The sequence below is a fragment of the Rhinoraja longicauda genome, chromosome 8, assembly GCF_053455715.1.
Source record: "Rhinoraja longicauda isolate Sanriku21f chromosome 8, sRhiLon1.1, whole genome shotgun sequence".
Lineage (NCBI taxonomy): Eukaryota > Metazoa > Chordata > Chondrichthyes > Rajiformes > Arhynchobatidae > Rhinoraja > Rhinoraja longicauda.
The window spans coordinates 915,131-921,130 of NC_135960.1; positions in this window are offsets into that span (position 1 = coordinate 915,131).

A 6,000-nucleotide genomic window follows, 5' to 3' on the forward strand; every position below is an offset into this window, starting at 1 on the left:
CTTTTACATTCTTTATATTCCTCAAGAACCTCATTTACTCCCTGCCGCTTATATTTATTGTATATCTCCCTCTTTTTCCGAACCAAGTGTCCAATTTCCCTGGAAAACCACGGCTCTTTCAAATTATTATTCTTTCCTTTCCACCGAACAGGGACATAAAGACTCTGTACTCTCAAAATTTCACCTTTAAATATCCTCCATTTCTCTATTATATCCTTTTCATAAAACAAAAAGTTCCATTTCACTCCTTTTAAATCCTTTCTCATCTCCTCAAAATTAGCCTTTCTCCACTCCAAAATCTCAACCCTTGGTCCAGATTTGACCTTCTCCATAATGATATTGAAACTAATGGCATTGTGATCACTAGACCCAAAGTGCTCCTCCACACATACCTCCGTCACCTGACCCATCTCATTTCCTAACAGGAGGTCCAACACTGCCCCTTCTCTGGTAGGCACCTCTACGTATTGCTGCAAAAAACTATCCTGCACACATTTTACAAACTCCAAACCATCCAGCCCTTTAACAGAATGTGATTCCCAGTCTATATACGGAAAATTGAAATCACCCACAATCACTACTCTGTGCTTACTACTAATATCTGCTATCTCCTTACATATTTGCTCTTCCAATTCTCGTTCCCTATTTGGCGGTCTATAATACACCCTGATAAGTGTTGCTAAACCTTTCTCATTTCTGAGTTCCACCCAAACAGCCTCCCTAATCGAGCCTTCTAGTCTGTCCTGCCAAAGCACTGCTGTGATATCCTCCCTGACAAGCAATGCAACACCCCCACCTCTTGCCCCTCCGATTCTATCACATCTGAAACAATGAAATCCTGGAATATTTAATTGCCAATCGCAACCCTCCTGCAACCATGTTTCACTGATCGCCACAACATCATACTTCCAGATGTCAATCCAGGCTCTAAGCTCATCCACCTTTCTTACAATGCTCCTAGCATTAAAATATACACATTTAAGGGACCCATCATTTCTTATTCTCAGTTTATTTCTTTTCCCTTCTTTCTCTCCTACATATTGGGTCTGAGTGTTTCCCTTTTCTGCCTCCTGCCTCACACACTGCCTATTAGCTATCTGTGTTTGAGTCCCTCCCCCCAACCGTACTAGTTTAAAGTCTCCGCAATTATCTTAGCAAATCTCCCCGCCAGGATATTGGTTCCCCTCAGGTTCAGATGCAACCCGTCCTTTTTGTACAGGTCATACTTCCCCCAGAAGAGGTCCCAATGATCCAGAAACTTGAAACCCTGCTCCCTGCACCAGTTCCTCAGCCACGTATTTATCAAAACGTATAAGATTATTAAGGGGTTGGACACGTTAGAGGCAGGAAACATGTTCCCAATGTTGGTGGAGTCCAGAACCAGGGGCCACAGTTTAAGAATAAGGGGTAGGCCATTTAGAACTGAGATGAGGAAGAACTTTTTCAGTCAGAGAGTTGTGAATCTGTGGAATTCTCTGTCTCAGAAGGCAGTGGAGGCCAATTCTCTGAATGTATTCAAGAGAGAGCTAGATAGAGCTCTTAAGGATAGCGGAGTCAGGGGGTATGGGGAGAAGGCAGGAACGGGGTACTGATTGAGAATGATCAGCCATGATCACATTGAATGGCGGTGCTGGCTCGAAGGGCTGAATGGCCTCCTCCTGCACCTATTGTCTGTTGTCTATTGTCTATGTTCACCGGTGTCGGGGGGACCTGTGGAAATCCACCACCATCTCCCTCGTTCTCCCAGCATTGATCCAGAGGGGGTTCTGCTGGCCCCAGTCCACAAAGTCCTGGGTCAGTTGTCTCTGTACGCCCTGTCCTCGTCGTCTGTGATGAGGCCGACGATGGCAGAGTTGCCAGAGAACGTTTGCAGATAGCAGTTGGCTGAGCCGCACGTGGAGTCCGCAGTGAACAGGGTGAACAGGAAAGGAGCCACAACTGTTCCCTGCGGAGCCCCAGTGCTGCAGACCACCAGGTCAGAAACGCCATTCCTTGTCCCCACATACTGTGGGCGGTTGGTCAGGTTGGTCAGGTAGTCCAGAATCCAGGTGACACACCTGGTGTCCAACCAAAGACAACAACAAAACTATTGACATATCTGTAGAACCCCTTGGGGTTTACTTTTACATTACTTGCCAAAGCAGCCTCATATCTTTTTTTCACTTTTCTAATTTCCTTCTTAAGATTCTGTTCCCTGCGGAGCCCCAGTGCTCCAGACCACCAGGTCAGAAACGCCATTCCTTGTCCCCACATACTGTGGGCGGTTGGTCAGGTAGTCCAGAATCCAGGTGACACACCTGGTGTCCAACCAAAGACAACAACAAAGCTCAATGTCCATAATGGCGGCACTCGGGCACGGTCTGATCCACCGATCCACCTCCAGCCCATCATGGCCACTGGACCCATAATCAACCTCAACTCGAATTCGATGTCATCTTCATCTACACTTCACGCTGCCTCGGGAAAGCAGCCGACATGATCAATGACGTGACCCGCTGAGTTACTCCAGCACTCTGTGAAACGTCACCTATCCATGTTCTCCACAGATGCTGCCTGACCCGCTGAGTTACTCCAGCACTCTGTGTCTTTTTGCGTATTCACCAGTATCTGCAGTTCTTGGTTGAAACAAAAGAGTGGTTTGTTTTTACTACTTGTGCCTGGAAATGTGAGACTGACGTCAGTAAGCGGGCTTTGCTTCAACATGTATTCTGTTTGGTTGCTGTGAAATAAAAGACCTTTGGTTTCAACCCAGACCTCGATTCTCCTGTTTGTTCAGTTGGTCTTCAACGAAACCTACCGAGTAGTGAGTGGGCTGGATAGAGTGGATGTGGAGAGGATGTTTCCACTTGTGGGAGAGTCTGGGACCAGAGGGCACAGCCTCAGAATTAAAGGACGTTCCTTTATGAAGTAGGGGAAGGGAATGGGGGACCCTGTGTGGGGGGGGGGGGGGGCGCCTTGAAGAACAATTTAGGACCCACTTTGTTCTCCCACCGTCCCCCCACGTTGGGTTCTAAATTGTTTTTCAAGGCGGAACCATTGAACCATTGAACCATTGAACCATTGACCATTGACCCATTGACCATTGACCATTGCCCTATTGACCATTGACCCATTGACCCATTGCCCTATTGACCCATTGAACCATTGACCATTGCCCTATTGACCATTGACCCATTTAATCATTGACCATTGACCATTGCTCTATTGACCATTGAACCATTGACCATTGAACCATTGACCATGGAACCATTGACCATTGAACCATTGAACCATTGACCATTACCCCATTGACCATTAACAATTGAACCATTGACCCATTGACCATTGAACCATTGACCATTGAACCATTGACCATTGCCCTATTGACCATTGACCCATTGAACCATTGAACCATTGAACCATTGAACCATTGACCATTGCCCCATTGACCATTAACCATTGAACCATTGACTCATTGAACCATAGACCATTGAACCATTGACCATTGAACCATTGACCATTGCCCTATTGACCATTGACCCGTTGAACCATTGAACCATTGAACCATTGAACCATTGACCCATTGAACCATTGAAACATTGAACCATTGAACCATTGAACCATTGAACCATTGACCATTGACCCATTGACCATTGCCCTGTTGACCATTGACCCATTGAACCATTGAACCATTGACCATTGCCCTATTGACCATTGACCCATTGAACCATTGACCATTGACCATTGCCCTATTGACCATTGACCAATTTAACCATTGACCATTGCTCTATTGACCATTGAACCATTAACCATTGACCATTGAACCATTGACCATTGAATCCTCTTCCCAGGGGATAATCTGTGTCTGTTCGTTTGTTTGTTTGTGCGTTTGTTCCGGTGAGGGAGCCGTGCACACGGCATCCAGCCAACAGCCACTTGTCTGTTTATTTTTGTTTTCACTTTTAATTTCAGGTTTTCGTGTACCTTGTTGTGCATTGTGACTGTCGGCAGACCAATCACCCTCCGGGGATGGATAAAGTTTAACGTAATCTTAATCGTAATCGTAATCGAGATGAGGAGGAATTTCTTTAGCCAGAGGGTGGTGAATCTGTGGGATTCATTGCCACAGACGGCTGTGGACGGCACTGGTTCAATGGTTCAATCGTTCAATAGTCAATGGTCAATGGTCAATGGTTCAATACAATGGTATCTAACTTATCCATGTTCTCCACAGATGCTGCCTGACCCGCTGAGTTACTCCAGCACTCTGTGAAACATCACCTATCCATGTTCTCCACAGATGCTGCCTGACCCGCTGAGTTACTCCAGCACTCTGTGAAACGTCACCCATCCTTTTACACCACAGATGCTGCCTGACCCGCTGCGTTACTCCAGCATGATCATAAAGTGATACAGCGTGGAAACAGGCCCATCTCCTGCACCTATTTTCTATGTTTCTATGTTTAGAGTGAGGACAGAGATTGCACAGAGAATTCCCTAGATTCAGACCCTCTCAGCCAGCCCCCAATACATAGAAACATAGGTGCAGGAGGTGGCCATTCGGCCCTTCAAGCCAGCACCGCCATTCAATATGATCATGGCTGATCATCCACAATCAGTACCCCGTTCCTGCCTTCTCCCCATACCCCTTGATTCCGTTAGCCCTAAGAACTAAATCTAACTCTCTCTTGAAAACATCCAGTGAATTAGCCTGCACTGCCTTCTGTGGCAGAGAATTCCACAGATTCACAACTCTCTGGGTGAAAAAGTTTTTCTTCATCTCAGTCCTAAATGACGACCCCTTATTCTTAAACTGTGGCCCCTGGTTCTGGGCTCCCCCAACATCGGGAACATTTTTCCTGCATCTAGCCTTTCCAATCCTTAAAGAATTATATACATTTCTATAAGATCCCCTCTCATCCTTCTAAACTCCAGTGAATACAAACCCAGTCGACCCATTCTTTCATCATACGTCAGTCCCGCCATCCCGGGAATTAACCTGGCGATCCTACAGTAGCAAGAATGTCCTTCCTCAAATTTGGAGACCAAAATTGCACACAATACTCCAGGTACAGTCTCACCAGGGCCCTGTACAACTGCAGTAGGACCTCCTTGATCCTAAACTCAAATCCTCTCACAATGAAGGCCAATGTGCCATTGGCTTTCTTCACTGCCTGCTGTACCTGCATGATTACTTTCAGTGACTGATGTACAAGCACACCCAGGTCTCCTTGCACCTCGCCTTTTCCTAATCTGACACCATTCAGATAATAATCTGCCTTCCTGTTCTTGCCACCAAAGTGGATAACCTCACACTTATCCACATTAAACTGCATCTGCCATGCATCTGCCCACTCACACAACCTGTCCAAGTCACCCTGCATCCTCATAGCATGCTCCTCACAGCTCACACTGCCACTCAGCTTTGTGTCATCCACAAACTTGGAGATGTCACATTTAATTCCCTCGTCTAAATCGTTAATATATATTGTAAATAATTGGAGTCCCAGCACTGAGCCTTGCGGCACCCCACTAGTCACTGCCTGCCATTCTGAAAAGGACCCGTTAATCCTACTCTTTGCTTCCTGTCTGCCAACCAGTTCTCTATCCATGTCAACACCCTACCCCCAATTGGAAATTCCAGAAGATTAGTCAAGCATGATTTCCCCTTCGTAAATCCATGCTGACTTTGACCGATCCCATCACTGCTATCCAAATGTGCTGCTATAACATCTTTAACAATCGACTCCAGCATCTTCCCCACTACCAATGTCAGGCTAACTGATCTATAATGCCCTGTTTTCTCTCTCCCTCCTTTCTTAAAAAGTGGAGTTACATTGGCTAGCCTCCAGTCCACAGGAACTGATCCAGAGTCGAGAAAACATTGGAAAATGATCACCAATGCATCCACGATTTCTAGGGCCACCTCCTTGAGTACTCTGGGATGCAGACCATCAGGCCCTGGGGATTTATATGCCTTCAGTCCCAACAGTTTAGCTACACCATTTCCCGACTAATGTG